We start from the raw sequence: 18,539 nt of genomic DNA, 5'->3' as shown, positions 1-18,539 counted from the left end.
CAGCAAGGGCTGCAGCCTGGGGAGTTGGCGTCTCACCTGCTGCCTCCTGCCGGCCTCAGCCAGAGCAGGGCTTGGGAAGGTGGTGACCTAAGCCAGGGCAAGCCTGTAGGACCGAAGGCTGGTAAGGGCCCTTCAGTGCCCTCTTGAACAAATATTAATTGAGCACCTACTATGTGCCAGGCAGTGTGTTGGGCCCTCAGAGCCAGTGTTGAACAATGCAAGCCCTTGCTTGCTTGGAAGTTCCTGCAACCCAGGGCTCTCGGGCTGGCGGAGGGCCTACTGCGTGCCTGGTTCTTAGCCCCTGCTCTCCTCCGAGAGACTGTGGAGGTGAGAATTTTCGTCTCCATTTTACAGGCGAGGAAACTGAGGCCTGAGGCGTCAGGACTGTAAGGGGCAGAGCTGGGATTCAGTCTCAGATCCGGGTGCCACAGATCTGGGTGGGAGGTCTGTGCAGCAGAAAGCTCCCTCATTCCGGCCGTCTCCTGCCCCCCCTGGGAAATGGAGCCCGTGCGGTGCCTGGTGGGTTAAACAAGGTAGGGGGCGTCCTGCCACCCTTGCCCTGGGCCAGGACCTCCTTCCGAGGAGGGGGTGCTCCCCAGGAAGCAGGCGTCCTGGGGTCCCGGGCATTGTTCCCACTGTCTCGGCCTTCTCTTTGTCTGGATGGGGCTGCTCCTCCCCAGGGGCCGGCCAGCTGCCAGGAGAGCAGGCCGCACTCTGCCTCCTCAGAGCCCTCCCAGACGCTCTCGGGGACTCCCCACCCCAGGGTCTGAGGGAGAGTTTGACACGGATCTAAAAATAGCTGCCGTTTTGTTCCTTTGTTGCAGGGGAGGGGCTGGCAGAGGGGCGCCAGCTCCCCCTAATGACCTGCCCACAAAGCACAAAGCCCTTTCTTTGCGTCCTCCTCCTCGCTGTGCTTCCTGGCTGAGGTGGAGCCGGGGCCTCCTGGACGGTGGTCCCAAGGCCGGGAGAGGGCCAGGCCCCAAGATGACTGTTGGGGACACAGTGGCAGGCAGGTCTGTGGGCAGGGCTGAGGGGAGAGGGCGCCACACACGCCCTGCGACGCTGCGTGTGGTGTCATACTGCACGGCGCAGCGGATGGCGCATGGGACGGCAAGTGACGGTTCGCGGCTGGTCCTGGGCAGGTGACTCAGGGATCGAGAGCGTCTGAGACCAGGACACTGTGTGGCTGCATGCGGGTGACACTCTGAGTGACTGTGTGGGTGCCACTGGGTTCGATGCATGAGTGTGCCTGTGACACCGTGCGGTGGGGCTGGGTGTGAGAAGGTGGCACTGAGTGTTGACTGTTCATAGTGAGACTTGCTAATGGGCAGGTGACATTGTTTATGTTGGTTTGACGTGGGGTGAGGGGGCTGATGGTGCAGGTGACACTGTGTGACTGTGACTGTGTCGGTGATACTGGGAGGTGGGGCTAACTGTGCAGGTGACATCACCTCCTGCTGCCTTCGTCTCCAGGTGGCCCTCTCCTCTGCACCGTCAGGGCTGGTAGATACGGCCACCAAGCGCCCAGCACCCAGAGGAGCACTTGGGAGAAAAGCTGGACCAGACGTGAACACGCCACCCCTGCAGAGGGGTGTCCGGGGGAAAGGAGGCAGAGAGGGATTTGGGGGGCGGGGGACCTCAGCTTGGCTTGTAATGCTTGGGCTCATTTTTAAAAGGGATATGCATGTATTACATGTGTCCTTTTTGGAAAGAATTGAAACAAATGTGACCAAAAAACGTTATTTGCTGTTAATCTAGATGGTTTGATTTTGTGTGATTATTATACTATTCTTTTGATTTTTCTGAATTTTTAATATCTCAAAATAATTAAACAAAAGCAATACATGTTGGTGATAGAACGGTTTTCAAAAATTTTTATATTTTTTCGAGACAAGGTCTCACTCTGTCACCAAGGCTGGAGTGCAGTGGCGCTATTGTAGCTCACTGCAGCCTCAAACTCCTGGGCTCAAGTGATCCTTCTGCCTCAGCCTCTTGAGTAGCTGGGACTACAGGCTAATGCCACAATGTCTGGGTAATTTTAAAAATTTTTTTATAGAGACAGTGTCTCACTCTGTTGCCCTGGCTGATATCGAACTCCTGGCCTCAAGTGATCCTCCCACCTTAGCCTCCCACAGTGCTAGGATTACAGGCTAGAGTGCTGTGGGATCAGCCTAGCTCACAGCAACCTCAAACTCTTGGACTCAAATGATCCTCCCACCTCAGACTCCCAGAGTGCTAGGATGATAGGCATGAGCCACCACCCCCGGCTGTGACAGAATTTCTTATGTACAAAAGTTGACGTTGACTTTGTGTCAGGGGCTGTACGTGCATCATCTCATTGAATATTTACCACAGTCCTAGGAAGGAGACACTCTTGGCATCCCCCATTTTATAGATGAGGAAGAGGAAACTGAGGCTCAGAGGGGTTTATTAACCTGCCTCCAACACACAGCTAGTAAGTGATGGAGTCCCACCCAGACCTACCCACCCAACGATAATGCTCACAGGCTTCTAAGATTCTCTCTGTCTCTTTCCCCACTCAATGCTTTTAGCAAAAAGGTAAAGTAGAAAACCATCAACAAAAAACCAACAGAGCAAAAACAAATTCCTAGTAGGAATCACTGTTTTCAATTGATCAAAGATCCCTTCAGACATCTATTTGCCTGTGTGCTTATCTCACAGGATCGCAAATGTTAATTCCCATTACAAGGTGCAAATGCAGATAAATGCTGGTTTTTTCATTTCATCTTCTTCTTGAACTCCACAACCATTGGTCAGCAGGAAAAGTCAAACTCTTCCTCCTGTGAGGTTCAAAGTTTGTCCCATGCAGTCATCAAACTGCCCCTTCTTGCAGTCCCCAGGCTCCCCGGCAGCCGATTCCTGATTCCTTCACAATGGTTGTGCCTGGGTGTCTGGGGGGAGTGTGGCTTATGTGACCTTGTGTGGCAGAGGAAGAGTGGGGGTCTTAGGCTCAGTGCCACCACCGCCTTCTCTGGCCTATGGGACCATGTCCCTCTCCCCTGGCTGCCGTGTGCCCTTCGGGCTTTCAGGCTAAAGTCTGAGGCTGCTGCAATTTCCACGCTGCCCAAAACCTCTCCCATCCTCCATCCAGGCCATAGCCTCTCCCTGCCACGAAGGGGCTGCGCTCCGGGTCCCCTGCATTAGTGAGCTGCACTGCAGAGTACATCAACCCTAAATGTAATGGCTTAAAACAGAGATCCCCATTTAAAACTCTCATGGTTTCTGAACCAGGAGTTTGTTGGCGGGGGTGGGGAGGTGGCTGGGAAGTTCTGGCTGAGTCACTCCCGATATTTCAGCGAGATGTCGGCAGGACTGCGATGATCCGAAGGTTTGACTGGGGCTGGGGCACCCACTTTCAAGTCGGCTCCCTCCCATTTCTAGCAAGCTGTCGGCTCCTCTCTGTGGGGGCTTCTCCACAGCACAGCTTGAGCTTCCTCACAGCATGGCGGCTGGGATCCAAGAGTGAATATCCCAAGAGAACCAGGCAGAAGCTACGCTGTCCCTGTGACTTAGTCTCACATAACACCACTTCCTCCATATTCTCTAAACTACAATGATCAGCCCTGATTCAATGCAGGAGTGACCGCCAAGAAGTGTGTAGGGTATGGGATTTTACCCCACTAGTAAGCTAACAAGTTAGCCTGCCACAGTGCCACAGGCAGAAGACACGAGGCTCTGGGGGCAGGCACAAGGCATAGTTTGTGACTCACAGCAATAGCAGTAGCCGGAGGATAAGCATTTTTTCATTGGTTCCCAAGCCCATATTCCCACAGGTCAACATGAGGAGGGCCAGAAACCACCTGCATACACCGTGGAGTGTGTTAACGGAGAGGAACCCTGAGCTTAGGGAGCTCAGATCTTCCCTACTGGGCAGCGAGTGTGCCTGCCCTTGGCTCTAGAGGGAGAGGCCACACCTGCCTTCCAAGGCTGTTTGCTGCACAAGGATCCTTGAGAAGACAGTCTAGAACAAAGGGCAGTCATGCCTGGCTTGCAAGTCATGCCAAAACGCGACAGCTGTCTTAGTCTGCTCTAGCTGCCATAGACTGGGTGGTATAGACACCAGAAATTTATTTCTCACAATTCCAGACACTGTAAGTCCAAGATCAAGGTACCAGCCAGTTTGGTTCCTGGTGAGGGCTCTCTTCCTGGCTTGCAGACAGCACCTTCTCACTGTGTGCCCACGTAGTGGGGAGAGAGAGTGAGCAAGAGACACAGAGAGAGAGAGAGAGAGATCTCTTCTTCTTATAAATCCACCAGTCCTATTGGATTAGGAGATTAGGACTCCACCCTTATCACCTCATTTAACCTTTTTTTTTTTTTGAGACAAAGTCTCACTCCATCACCCAGGCTAGGAGTGCCGTGGCATCAGCCTAGCTCACAGCAACCTTGAACTCCTAGGCTCAAATGATCCTCCCACCTCAGACTCCCAGAATACTAGGATGATAGGCATGAGCCACTGTGCCTGGCCTCATTTAACCTTAATTACCTCCCAAAAGCCCTACCTCCAAACATAGTCATGTTGGGGGTTAGGACTCCAATATGTGAGTTTGGGGGAGCATAATTCAATCCATAGCAAGTTCCATGTAAATTGCATTCACCTATCTAAGAAGGTGACCAGTAGGGGTCATCTTGGAGTCTACCCCAGTCCAGATTTTGCACCTGGGACAAAAATGGGGAGCAGAGCCCATAGCCTCTCTGTTGTCAGGGATAACACCCCTCCTCTGAGCCAGGCCCCAAGGTGGAAACTGGGGCCTTGTGTTCCACAATGTCACTGCCTTCCTGCCTTTCTCCTCCCCTCCACCTGCAGGGTAGCCTTTCCTCGATCACACCCTCTTCCCAGCTCTAGCCACATGTTAAGGATTTACTTGATGAATAAGAACTATGGAAGTCAACTGCTGTCTGGCAGCCAGATCCTACTTTTGAATGTCAGAAGGTGAATTTGCCTTTCTCTTTTTATTTCTTCTATAACATTCCTAATTCTCTCAAGGCAGATGGATGTTCCCTGACCCATTATTGCAGAGATCGTGTACTCAGAAATAAAAACAAAAGAAAAGCACGTTAATAATTTTCACAATATTAAGCCCATTTACACACAGAGCTTTTTCAGAAACACAAGTGGGATTATCTAAAACATGTTGTTTTCAGTTCTGCTTCTTATATTAGAAAACATACTATGGATTCTCTGTCTGCAGTACAGATATGCTTCATTCTTGTCAATGGTGCCATAGTATTGCAGAGTATAGATATACCAAAATGTACTTGGCCATATTTCCCGTGAATGACATTGGTTTCTGCTGCCCCAGAGCTGACACCGGCTGCCTTGTTCTCCACCCACCAAGATGGCGCTCGACCCCACAGAGCAGCAGATTAGACATGTCGAAAAAGAGGTTTTGATCCCTAAAATAATGAGAGAAAAGGCCAGAGAGAGGTGTTCTGAACAAGCCTAAGATTTTATCAAATCTTGTAAGAGCCCTGGACTCCTTATGGTAGTAAAATGCTGAAAATAAAATAAAATTCTGCATTGAAAGAATGTCTACCTGCTTACTATAATGACCCGGCCTTTTACGAAGAAGGCAAAATGGGATACTTAAAGGAAAGGGAAGAATTCAGAAAAATTGGAATTCCTGCCAAGAAAAGGCTACAGAAGCTTCCCACCAGCATGTAGGCAAATATTCCAGTGACACTCAGGAACTCCAATATTCCTGTTCAATATACAACTGTTCATAGTATAAATCGATGGAAATAAATAAATCAGCACTTAAATAAATAAATAAATCAGCACTCAAAAAAAGTTGTTTCTAAATATTTTCGCCTTACTGATAATGCTTTAGGGAATAACCTTATAGACATATCTTTGCATGCCTGTGCTAATAATTTTATAAAATATATTTTTAATGAATAGAATTGCTAGGGTATAGAATATGCATATTTTTGCTTCAGTAGATACTACTAAATTGTCCTCTCCAAGTGATATCAGCTTATATTCCCTCCATCAACATGTGAGCATGCTTAGTTCCTCACACCCTCTTCATCATTGAATATTATGGTTTCTTAATTCAGTAAATATGTTGGGCAAAAAATGATTTCCTCATACATTTTAATTTTCATTGTTACTAGTGAGTTTAGGCTTTCTTCAGCTACTTACTGGCCTTTTGTGATATTTCTTTTTGAAATACTTGACCATATATCTAGCCATTTATTATTAGGTTGCTGTAATTTTCTTATTTGTGTGTAGGAACTCTTTACATGTCATAGACATTAATCTTTGTCTACAATATAAATTATAGATCCTTGTTTCCAGTCAATTGGTTTATCTTTTAAATTTGGTTCATTTCATTGTTTTCATAAAGTTGGCTCTGCTGATCATTTCCTTTTCTTTTCTTTTCTTTTTTTTTTTTTTTTTTGGAGACAGTCTCACTCTGTTGCCAGGGGCTAGAGTGCACTGGCATCATCATAGCTCACTGTAACCTCAAACTACTGGGCTCAAGAGATCCTCCTGCCTCAGCCTCCAGAGCAGCTGGGACTACAGGTGCTTGCACCCATGCCAGACTGATTTTTTAAAAAATATTTTTAGTCTCACTCTAGCTGAGGCTGGTCTCAAACTTCTGATCTCAAGCGATCCTCATGCCTCAGCCTCCCGGAGTGCTAGCATTACAGGCGTGAGCCACCTCACCCTCAGCCTCCCGGAGTGCTAGCATTACAGGCGTGAGCCACCTCACCCGGCCACTGTTGATCATTTTCTTGATAACCATTTCTTGAGTTCCACATCTTTCTCGCACAGGGTGGTTTTGGAGAAAGATATCAACCCTTTCAGTAGAGGTGGGTCTTGCTCTCTGAACACCATCTGAGGCTGTACGTGATTTGGGGTCCTGAGACTGCAGCCAAAGCAGTTCCCTGGCCCAGGGGAGAAGGAGCATCCCAGAGGGTGATGGCAAAGGCAGCAAGGGCCTCCCAGTGATGTTTTTTGAACAAAACAAGCTGAACTCCTGAGAACAGGTCCCTCTGGAGTGGCAAAGCTTCTTGAGAGGTCCCGAGGGGGAGCCTGGGAGGAGCCGCTCGGTGATGCTTGGCTATCGGGGAGCCTGGAGGGGCCGCCGCCTGTGCCTGCAACTCCTGGGCCTCCGCCCGACGCTGCTTCAGCAGCGCACACTCCTAGCCGCACGCAGCCATTCCCACCCGGGACACGCACACACACATGCACCAAACACACTAAAAAATGCACATATCTACACACTTACATCGACACGCATGCCCATGTGTCCATATTCTCAAATGGTCACGTGTGCACACACGTAAGAATGCCCGCGTGGACAAAGCACGTGTGTACGTGTGCACAGACACGCACAGGCACGCGTGCGGTTCCATTCAAGAGGCGCAGCATGCGCGTGTGCACACGTACCCAAGCCTGCGTGCCGTCTCCGTCACAACCCCAGCAGGAAACAGCACACTCCCAGGAGGTGAGAAAAGTTCTATCAAGGGGCCACTCGCAAAGGCGAGGGAAGGGTAAAGGAAAACCGAAAAGCAACAGCGGAGCTGCCGAGGGCGGCGGCCCAGGGAGACGGCGGCCAGGACCCTCTAGGCCTGAAGGGTCCAGGGGAAGCGCCCGCAGGAGCTGGGCGGAGCTGGGCGGAGCTGAGCGTTGGGGAGGACAGCCGGCCTGATGGGAAGGAGCCACCCTGCCTTCTGATCTCCCTCATTGGCCAAACCCAGCGGCCAGGAGCCTGGGGAATGCACTGCGCGAGCGGCCTCCTGGGGCCGCAGAGCGGGTAGGGAGTGGGTCCAGAGGGGCAGACACAGTGTATCAAGGCCTGTAAGTGCACACGGCGACTCGGGTGCAGGCACCTGGAGAGATGCACAATGCACACACGCTGGCGTGCACACTCAGTCGCCTACACACAATTTAGAGCTGCGTGTGCACAAGCTCAAAGGCCCAGAAGCCCATATATGCTAAGAGGAAGGCTGCAAGCAACACCCTCCTCCAAGTCTGGGCCTGAGATAAGCTCCTCCCTCTCCCCCTCAGCCCCCTCCTTCCACACCCCCCCCAAGCCAGCTCTTTGCTGAGCTCTTTGTTACTCTTGGCAAAGACCACATCCCAGCGGGAAAATGGGCTGGCCAGGCCTACACAAATCACTGGCTCTTTAGGGGCCTTTCAGAGGCCTAGCTGGCCTGAGTGACAGCTGAATCAGAGCCAGACTCGGGAGGGGGGGAGGCAGGCCCTGCAGCCACAGAGCTGGGCCTGATACCCGCCCCGCACACGCCCCCTCCCAATCTCTGCAACTCCATCGAGGGGGCACCCAGCTCTGGAGCAGCTGAAGCCCCCTCACTCCATTCAAAGCCTTTCTCCCCACCCACATCTAGGGCACCCCCAAGTGCTATCCACTGTACCTCCTAAGCCCTCTGCTGCCAACACCCCATCCAGGTCTCTACTCCAGCCTAGAGGCCTGCAGGAGCTCCCTGCCTCCCCCAGCCAGGGGACCTTTCTGAAATGTAAATCAAATCATTTCCTTCTCCTGCTTAAGACCTTTCAATGGCTTTCTAGACCCCCCTCCGGATGAAATCCCAACGCAGCCCCCAGAATCTTGCACCATCTGGTCCCTGACTCCACTCCTAGCCCCACAGCTCACCAGCTGCCCTCCCCACTCCGTGCTCCAGTCCTCTCGGTGCCCCTGGGCCTTTGCTCGTGCCGTTCTTGCCGAGCAGCTTTTCCCCCCAGTGCTTCCCCCACTGACTCTTCCCAAACTGGAGCTTCTCGGACTAACCACGGCAGCTGACCTGGTAAGACCAGGTCGGTATTTTCCTTCCAATCCATTGTGGATCAGCATTTTTGTAAGATACAGTAAAATTGGGCTACTAGAAAAAATGAAATTAAAAAACATAGCAAGGTATAACCACCTTGGATAACAGCTTAGTAGTTTCTTGTAAACTTAAACTTCCCACATGACCCAGCAATCACACTCCTAGGTATTTAGACAAGAGGAATGAAGACATATGTCCCCACAAAAGCCGATGTGTGAATATTTTCACAGGTTTTATTTGTAATTGCCAAACCCTGGAGACAATTCAACTGCCCTGCAGTGGCGACCGGACGGACAGACCGCGGGTCACCCGAACAGAGGAACACTATGCCGCTGCAGAAAGGAAAGAGCGACGCATACACACAGCGTGGAGGGATCTCGGCTGCGTCGTGCCGTGTGGAAGGAGCCAGAACCCACAGGCTGTGCTCTGCATGATTCGGGCATTTGACGTTTTGGAAAAAACAAAACCATAGAGACAGAAGGCAGATCAGCAGTCGCCAGGGGCTGGTTTGGGGTCAGGGGGAACTGATGGCAAAGGAGCACGGGGGACTGTGGGGAGGGGGGTGGAAGGTTCTGTATCTTGTGTGTGTGTGTGGGGGGTCCGTGACCGTACGTGGTTGTCAAAATGCATAGAACAATACATTCCAAAAGGTGAAACTGTACGCAAATTTCACCCCAATAAGTCTGACATAAAAAATACAAATATAAGCCCATTTTTTTAATTGTGGCAAGAAGACATACAAACATAAAATGTATCGTTTGAGCTCTTTTTAAGTGTTCCGTGGCATTAAGCACATTCACAGTGTTGTAAAAGCAACACCACTGTCCACCCGCAGAACTTTCCCATCTTCCCAAACGGAAACTCTGTCCCCGTTAAACACTGACTCCCCGTTTCCCCAGCCCCCAGCCCCTGGTAACCACGATCCTACTTTCTATCTCTATGAATTTGACTATTCTAGGTACTCACTTAAGTGTGATCGTACAGCATTGGCCCTTTTGTGACCGGCTTCTTTCACTTAGCATAGTGTTTCCAAGGCTCACCCATGTTGTAGCACGTGACCGTGTTTTGTTCTTGTTCAAGGCTGAATTCTATTCCGTTGTATACACACACATTTGGTTTATCCATTCATCTGTCAATGGACATTTGGATTGTTTCCACCTTTTGGCTATTGTGAATAAAGCTGCTATGGACATGGATGTACAAATACAAGCTCCATGTTTTTAAAATTATCAGATGCAACAAACATCAAATTCCTTTGTCAATTTGCTACGGACTTACTCTCAGTTTTGCTGTCCATTCTGCCTGGTCTGACACTGGAGCAACTCAGCTGGCTGGGTCCCCAATCTGGCCAGATTCTACCTTTCCCGAGCCCACACACTGGATTGACTCTCCTCCCCAGTAGTACCCTAAAAATCCTCTGGGCTGTGCCACGCCCTATCAGGATGGCTTGTTTTTTGGGTTTTTTTTGATATTTTTGAAAATTTCATGAGTATGTATATTGCTTTTTATGTGAATTATCTGTTGCTTGTTATCATTTCTGGGGTGGCCTGTTTGGAACCTGGAGCTCCCAAGGGTAGGACAGGTCTGAGTCTCCTCTCTCTGCAGCACTGGTTAGGGTCGGGCCCAGGCAGGGGGTTTAGAGAAAATGCAGCCCAGTGGGGGAGGAGGGGCTTGGACACATGTCTGCTGGACTCTATGTCCCTGCTCTTTGCTCTCAGGTACATGCAGTAGCAACGGTCCCTTGTCTTTGGCTCCTGAGTTAGAGGCAGGTCACAGGGCTGCCCCTGTCTAGCTGTCATGCTTGGGATTTTTCCAGAAGTTTCCACCTCCTTCCAAGGATAAAATAGAGTCACTCGGTAAAGAAATATAACACTAATTGTTGTCCACATTGCATTGGCTCCTGAGCTGAGGGCTGGGGATATACAGGGAAGCCGTGGACAATCATGGATGCCTGTATGTGTGTTCACATACATGTGCCTGTGCACCATATGTATGTTACCTGGGCATGGGGGCTTACGTGTGTGTCTGCATTCCAGATAACTCAAAATCTGATTTTTCGAGAGAATAAATTATCTATTTTCAAAGACCAGGAATCAGGGAAGGAGGTTTTAAAGGCAGTCAGGAGCTTAAATCTCACTCACGGTGGCTGCCTGGCCCCTGGGCTCACAGACAAGCATGGAAAGTTAAAAACAGAAAAAAGGAAAGCTGAAATAAAGACACATGCCCAGGCTGACAACATGTGCTTACCCACAAACACACAAGACCGCACGCTTAACCCCAGACTGGCTTATCAACACATGCTTAGATACACACAGACACCCACAAACCCATAAACACACACCAAATAGTAAGCGTCAACAGTTATTGTTTCCTATAATCGAGGCACTGTGCTGAGTACTTTAAATACAGTACATGTCTTTATTTATTCCCTTTGCAAAAATCAATCAGGATGGGCACTGTAATTTTCATCTCCATTTTACAGATGAGGAAAATAAAACTCAGAGAAGTGAAGTGACTTGCTCACGGCCACAGAGCTAGGAAGTGACTGAGTTGGGACTTGAACCCCAGTGGGTGAACGTACGAGGCCAGAGTGCATGAACTATTGCACACGACTGCATACGTATATCACATGTACAGGAACTTACACACAGATCACACATACTGACACACTGACGCACACGTATAGGCACACTCAGGCACGTGGGCTTGTACACAGACACAAAGACACCCGCGTGCACGTAACACACAGTCTGATACCAGCAGACTCACAGACGCACGGTAATGCAGGCCACGGGCAGCCGCACACGCTGGGTTCACCCACATGAGTGTGCTCAGAGCTAAGTCCTAACTAGGCTCTGGTCTGGGTCTTGGCCCAGACTTCCCTCCCCTCCCTGCCTGCCCTGCCCCCTCTTGGCAGGTAAGAGCTTGGGGGTTGGGCAGTGCTGTGCTGATCCCTGCCAGGTGGTGGCCCAAGTCCTCCAGGGACAGGCTGTTGCCTCCTGCTCCCACCCTGCAGGTAAGCAGAGCCACCCTCAGGGCCAGCATCACAAAGCGCCACACCTGGGCCCCTCCCAGGAGAGGCTGAGCTCAGGAAACCTGCAGGTGGCAGACACAGTGGCACTCCCCAGCCCCAGCCCACACCTCCTGCTGCTCCCGGCCCCCTCTGCAGCCACAGGTGTGGATTGTGCAGGCAACCACTCCCCCCTCCTGCTTCATCTTCCGTTCACCGCCCCCCCCCCCCGCCCCCCGCCGCTACACAGCCCAAAGCAGCACACACGGAGTGCAGAGCAGCAACACTACCTACCCTGCCTGTGCACCAAGGAAGGCTTCCTGGAGGAAGAGGCATCTCAGCTGAGCTCTTAGCCTGAAGTCTGAACAGGAATTATCCAGGCAAATCAGAGAGAAAGGGAGCTGTAGCCAGAGGGCAGCGCGTACAAAGTCTCGGGAGTGAGAGACTTACAATGGATTCATCATGATGGAAGGGGAACACAAAGGATTGAGAGTGATCAAAACCCATGGTCGGGGGATACTTTCTGCCCGGTGAGACCAGGCCTTCCTGGGGGGCAGTGTGAGCGCAGAACCATAAAGGCCGGAGCAGCTGCCAGAGCAGCCCCTCAATTCAGTCCCCCTTTTTGCGTCCCCCAGGCCATGGAGCACAACCACTGATGCTGCCTCGGACCTGGAACACTGGCTCTCTGTCCTGGGGCCACCGGGCAGCCCAGGGCTTGCCCAGCCAAGCTCACTGGCTGTGTCTGGCCCTCACAAGCGAGGCAGCGACACTGCTGGGTGGATATTACTGATCCCATTTTACAAGCTAGGAAATCGAGCCTTGCATAGGTGACGTTTTAGACAAGGACATCATCTGTCCAGAGCTGGCCATGAAACGAGTCCTGGGATGACTGGAGAAAGCAGCCCGGCAGGACTGTCCCAGGGTCTGGGAGGGGCAGGAGAGAACTGTAGAGACTCAAAGACTTTGAGGCCGGATTCCCTTGGACGGGAGTGAATCTCTGGTCCTCCGCCCTCTGAGGAATAGCTTTGCTTCATGCCGTGCTCAGCGCCAGCCCTCTGAGAGCCCAGAGTCCCTGCGTCCAGGTAGACAGCCCCAAATAAATCTAAGAATCCTAGAAAATGCTATTAATTTTTATGGGTCCCAAATAATTTCCCTGGGAGGCAGGTTTATGGCTGCAACTGTGGTGACCCCACCTCTAAGGGCACAGAAAGAACTCCCTGCTGGTCCCCGCTGCCCAGCCTCCAGCTCAGCTTTCCCGAGTCCTGGGTCCTAGGCCTTCTGAGGGTCAGGAGGGTGGGGACAAGATTACAGTTGTGCAGACCAGGTTTTCATCCTGGTTCTGCCCTGTTGCCAGCTCTGTGGCCTTGGGCAAGTCCCTTCCTTTCTCTGGGCCATCACATCTAAGAATAGGATGGTTGTAACGACCTCAGCGTAACTCATTACAAGGTTTTAATAAAGACTAAATGAGACAATGTATAGAAATGGCCAAGCACCATGCTTGGCTCTTAGTAAAGGCTCTGAAAATGAATGGTGGCTTTTAGGTGGCTCTATATTTTCTGTGTGTGTGTGTGGGGGGAATCTAAATTCCTTAGCTTATAATTCAAGGAGCTTCCAAATCAGGCCTCAGCCCCACTCTTCAGACCCATCTTGCCCATGGCAGGCAGTGGGACCCAGGGAGCAGGTGTTTCCAGACGTCAGTTGAGTGGCACCCACTGGGGGAGGGAGACTGAGGCTGCTGACACCCTAACCTGTGCTGCTCCAAAAGGGCTCTGGGATAGGGGACCAGAACCTGTGGGTGGAGCTCTCTCTGGCTGCATGATACCTCCTCCCCTTTGTCAGCTGGGGCTGCCACCATCTCCCCAGACTAGAGCCTGGGCCATGGCTGGAAGGCAGGCATATGGCCAGGAGGGAATAGGACACTCACTTCCAGGTCTCTTCCCACCACTAATGGAAGCCCACGAATCAGCCCCTCACTGGACTTGGCCCAATGTCACTGTGTTTGATGATTTTTCTGGAGAGATCTGGGATACACTCTCCACCCTGGTGAGAATGTGAGGTGGGAGATCTTTGGGAACCTGGAAAAAGGACTAGATCACTAGCCAGATAATTCTAGATGCAAATTCCAGCTTTCCTGCCATGTGCACTTAAACAAGATGCTCTCTGTCTCTGATACTGTAAAACAGGGTAAGTGATGCCTACACTGCAGGCCTGTTGTGCATACTGAGTGAGATTATATGTATACAGCATTGAGATGGTGCCTGGCATATAACACGCATGTTTGATGAATGTCCGCGTCTCCCAGCTGTTTGCACTAGCACCCAGGACAGCTCCCCAATCCCTGGCTGCCTGGCCGCTGTCCGAGGTGCTGATAAAATATTACCATCTCTTCCATTCTTCTCGCTCTCCCCAAATTCATTGCCCTCTGTGACATTCTCAGAGATCTCAGGGATCAAGAGGGTGTGCATGGTGTTTTCCCAATTTTCTCTTAGACATTTATTACTAGGCTTAAAATACAGTTGTGGAATGAAGGCTGTCGTTCCCATGGTAGGTAGATGTGTTTCTTTTTCTTCTTGTGTATGTCATTGAGTGCTCTTTGTGTTGGCTCCAATAGCCCCACCTTGATAAGCACAGTTTTAATAAAAACAAGAAAAAATACAATGATGTTGACCACTGATTTTTCCCAACTGAGTTTTCTCATCACTCCAGTCTCATAAGCCATTGTCCAGAAATCTAAATATGTTCGACAGCACCTGAGAAATTCTTGCCTCCCCTCTTCCTTTCCATTTCTGATACTCTGGAGGAAGGAGGGATGGGAGAAGCACCAGGGCTCCCACATCTCTCAGTTCCCACCCATTGCTCCAGGCAGGGGTGTGCTCAAAGCTGTGATGATTCTCAGCACGTCTCCCAGCGGGACAAGTCAAGTACACACACAGCAGAAAAAGAGCAAGGAACTTAGAATCCATCAGGTTGGGGTTTGAATCCCAGCTCTGTCATCACTCACTAGCTTTCTGGCTTTGGAAACTTCCTTGAAACTTCCAGTGTTCTCATCTATAAAGTGAGGTTAATAATTGCACCTCCTCCAGAGGGTTAGTAGGAAAACCAAAGGAGAGGTTGTTCCTAAAGTTTTCACCAATATCTCAATAAGTGCACCAGGCATCTGAATCTCTCAAAAGGTAGATACCAACCACCTTGTGTCCCTTCCTATAAAGTCAGCTACAGACTTCTTAATGTTGGGGACTCCCATGAAACCTGGCTTCCCTCCCATTCCCGTGGGCTATTGTACCTCCCACGTACATCCCAGGTTCCTCTTCTTTCTTTCTCTACTCAGCACAACACCCACCCCTTACTCCCTGTTCTCATCAATTTTGGTTTGGTTTGAGTCCACCTCTTCTGAATCTCATGCAGAGTTTGGGTAAGAGGGTGGATATTTGAGACAAGTAGTCAAGCTTGGGTTTGAATGCTGGCTCGGAACTTACTAGCTAGGGTGCTTTCAGCAAGTCACTTAACCTCTCTACCCTCAGTTTCTTCATCTGTAAGATGGGATGATAACATCTCCTTCCTCATAAGATTGTTGCAAGGAGCAAAGGAGAAAATATGCCAAAGTTCTGAGCACAGATACAAGGGCTCATCATCTATCAGCCACTATTGTTGTTCTTGGTTTCCTGATTTTTATTTCTGCTGTTCTAGGGGTGCTCTGCCTCCTCTCCAAGTTGGATAGAGGGTCATACCTCAAGCTACTTTCTCCTCTCTGGAAGTAAACACCTGTCTTTGGAGTCCATCTAGTGAACTCTCATTTACAGGGAGAAGACACACTGGGAACATGCCCTGTGGGTCCCAAGGTCAGTGCTCTGGGACCCTTTATCTCATATCTTGGGTTGGAATCCCCAGAGGAATGTTCAGCCTTTGTGGTTGTCCTTGTTACATTGTGTGTGTGTGTGTGTGTGTGTGTGTAAGATTGTGTGCATGTATACCTGTGAGTGTGCACATAGGTGTGCCATGTGACTGTAACTTTTATGAAAGTGCATGTGTAACTGGCTAAGTAATAATGTGTGCAAAGGAGAAACGGCTGAGTGTGAGGCTGTGCGTGTGAGCGTGGTGGGGGTGCAGCTGTTGGATGTGACAGCAGCTCTTCAGCCATCTGCAGGCTCGGGAGGTCCCAGCCAACGCGAGAGGCTGCTGATTGTCGGCACCTGCCACTCTGAGCCATGTCCCCAGCCTGTTGTTTCAGGAATGACCATGCCTCAGTGATTCTAAATCCTGCTTGCTCAGAATTTTTCGTACTCTTGCTTAGGCAGGGGATTACGAAAAGTTTGGCCAAGCACACCAATAGCGCTGGAAGGATAATTAGCTTTTCCAAGAAAAAGTTTTCAGTACTTTTAGAGCCATTTGATTTGAACCCCCTTGTTTACAGTGAGTGCTTAAATACCAGTGGCTCTTATCTGTTCATTACAGCAACTCTCCTAAGGGACCATGCGTCGACAATACAGGGTTAGTCATTAATTTGTATTCATTTGAAAGTTATAAAAATTTTGCAATGTCCCATAATTCAGACTTATCACTAATTCACGAACACCCCCCCCATTCCAAATCAGGAAAGTTCTATTATTTAACAGCAATATCTACTGTACTCAAGGGAAATAAGTTCTATGTCACCATTTAGAATTCTATGACAGTAACATGACAAAAATCCCTTCATCAGAACAGAGTGGAGTTTTTCCAAAGCACTTGGGCACCAGGGTTTTATCTGTTTCCAGCAGGGCAGGGGCCCTGGTGCCCGATTACCAGAGGGAAGCATGGTCGTAGTGAAGCGAGCTGCAAACTGGGCTAAACAGCCGGTCAGCTGGCGCGGCCGGGATTAACTCCAACGGGTCTCAGTGGCCTCAAAACACCGTGAGTTTCCCCCAGAAAAAGCCAGAAGGAACTCTTACCCTTAACCGTGGGAGCAGGAAAGATGTCACACTTCTAGGCAGTTTGTCATTTCGCCCGCCCCAGGGTGTCATGTCAGGAGACAATAAGAAACAAAGAGGTTTCAGCGACAGGAAGAAATTCCTCACCAATCTGTTTCTTCTCTGCCTCCTGTCCGCTCTTCCAGCTCTCCTCAGACGTGTCCTGACACCTACTGTGTGCCGCGCCCGTGCTAGGCCCACAGAGAGATCTAGGCCCCCTCAGGCGCTCCTCAAACTACGGCCCAAGGGCCACATGCTGCCCGCCTAGGACATTTATCCGGCCCACCGGGTGTTTTTGCCACAGCTGCCTGTCCTGCTTAGCAGCCGACTCATCCAGGCCCACTGTACGCACCCTCCAACGGTCTGGAAACAGCAATTCCATCTCGCTTGGTCAGGGAGGCAGGGAGGGCAGCGCCAGGGACTGTCAGAGCCCAGGACAGGGAGTCAGGGGAGCTGGGTCAGCCAGACCGTGTCACAGGCTGAACTGTGCCCCCACCACCCCCACCAAGTTCATATGTTAATGTCCTAACCTGCAGTACCTCAGAATATAACTATATTTAAAGATAGGGCCCTTAAAAAGGTAATTAAGTTAAAATGAAATCATCAGGGCAGGCCCTAATCTGATCTGACTGGTGTCCTTACAAGAAGAGGAAATTTGGACACAAACAGAGGGACGGTGACATGAAGACGCAGGGAGAAGACAGGCTCTAAGGGGCAAGGAGAGAAGCCTGGAACTGACCCTTCCCTCATGGCCTTCAGAGAAAACCCAGCCCCGCAGCCACCCTGATCTTGGACTTCCAGCCTCCGGAACGGTGAGAAACTGGGTCTCGCTGTTCAAGCCGCCCAGGCTGTGGTCCGTTACACAGCAGCCCGAGCAGACTGATACGGAGAACGGAGCCTGGCAAATCGGGGGAGTTGCAAGTGCCCAGCTGGCTGTAGGGGTCCTGGGATGGGTAGAGGGTGAAAGCAGAGGAGGACAGAGGGGCCACAGATGGTGGGGCTGTGCACGCCAGGCTGAAGAGTCTAGATTTTTCCAAAAGGCATGCAGCACCGTGAAAAATGTTAAACAAGAGAGAAATAGGTCTCTAAATACAGGTACACAAAAGGAAAAGAGAAAGCTAACAAGACTACAAGTGAATCTTCAGAGTGGCCCCTGCGGCCTCCGGCACATGGAAATAACTCCAGAGCGGCCTCGTGGCAGGGAGGGACACACAGGCTGTGTAGTCACATGGCCCTGGGCTTAAATTTCAGCTGCACCACTTTATTCGTGCATTCATCCACTCACTCAGCTAATAGAGGTTTACTGAGCACCTACTGCATGCTGTGCACTGTGCAGGGCACTGGGAACACATCAGTGACCAGTGTGAGGGCCTTGTCCCCCAGGGCTTACACTCTGCTGCACACAAGGAACAGACTCATCAACAGACATGTAACATGTCCAGCAGGGCTGAGTGCTGTGGAGGGAGAGAAACAGAGCAGGGAGGAGGACACAGAGGGAAGGTGGGACACATTTTTAGATCAGGTGGTCAGGGAAATGACATTGAAGCAGAAACCTGGAGGAAGGGAGGCATTGATCTGGGGCAAGAGTGTCCTGGGTGACAGGAACAGCAGGGGCCAAGGCCTGGAGGCAGAAATGAGCTCATCCTGAGGAGGGAAGGTGGGGTCAGCCGGTGGGGCAGGCAGGGGCCACGTCCTAGTGGGCCTCGCAGGCCACGTTGGCAGGTGTGGTAGACAGGCTGTAGCTGCTTTCCAGCCCCTCCCAGAGG

At 50.7% G+C, this 18,539-nt stretch overlaps 1 pseudogene; it reads left to right on the top strand.

Annotated features, from left to right (window-relative positions):
• The first annotated feature begins 5,360 nt into the window (after positions 1–5,360).
• On the top strand, positions 5,361–5,686 carry LOC109731184 (COX assembly mitochondrial protein homolog pseudogene; annotated as a pseudogene).
• Positions 5,687–18,539: the final 12,853 nt, after the last annotated feature.

Source organism: Microcebus murinus, chromosome 12 (genome assembly GCF_040939455.1).
Source record: "Microcebus murinus isolate Inina chromosome 12, M.murinus_Inina_mat1.0, whole genome shotgun sequence".
Classification (NCBI taxonomy): domain Eukaryota; kingdom Metazoa; phylum Chordata; class Mammalia; order Primates; family Cheirogaleidae; genus Microcebus; species Microcebus murinus.
The sequence above is the reverse complement of the archived record's forward strand: the minus strand, read 5'-3'. Positions and strand labels throughout refer to the sequence as shown.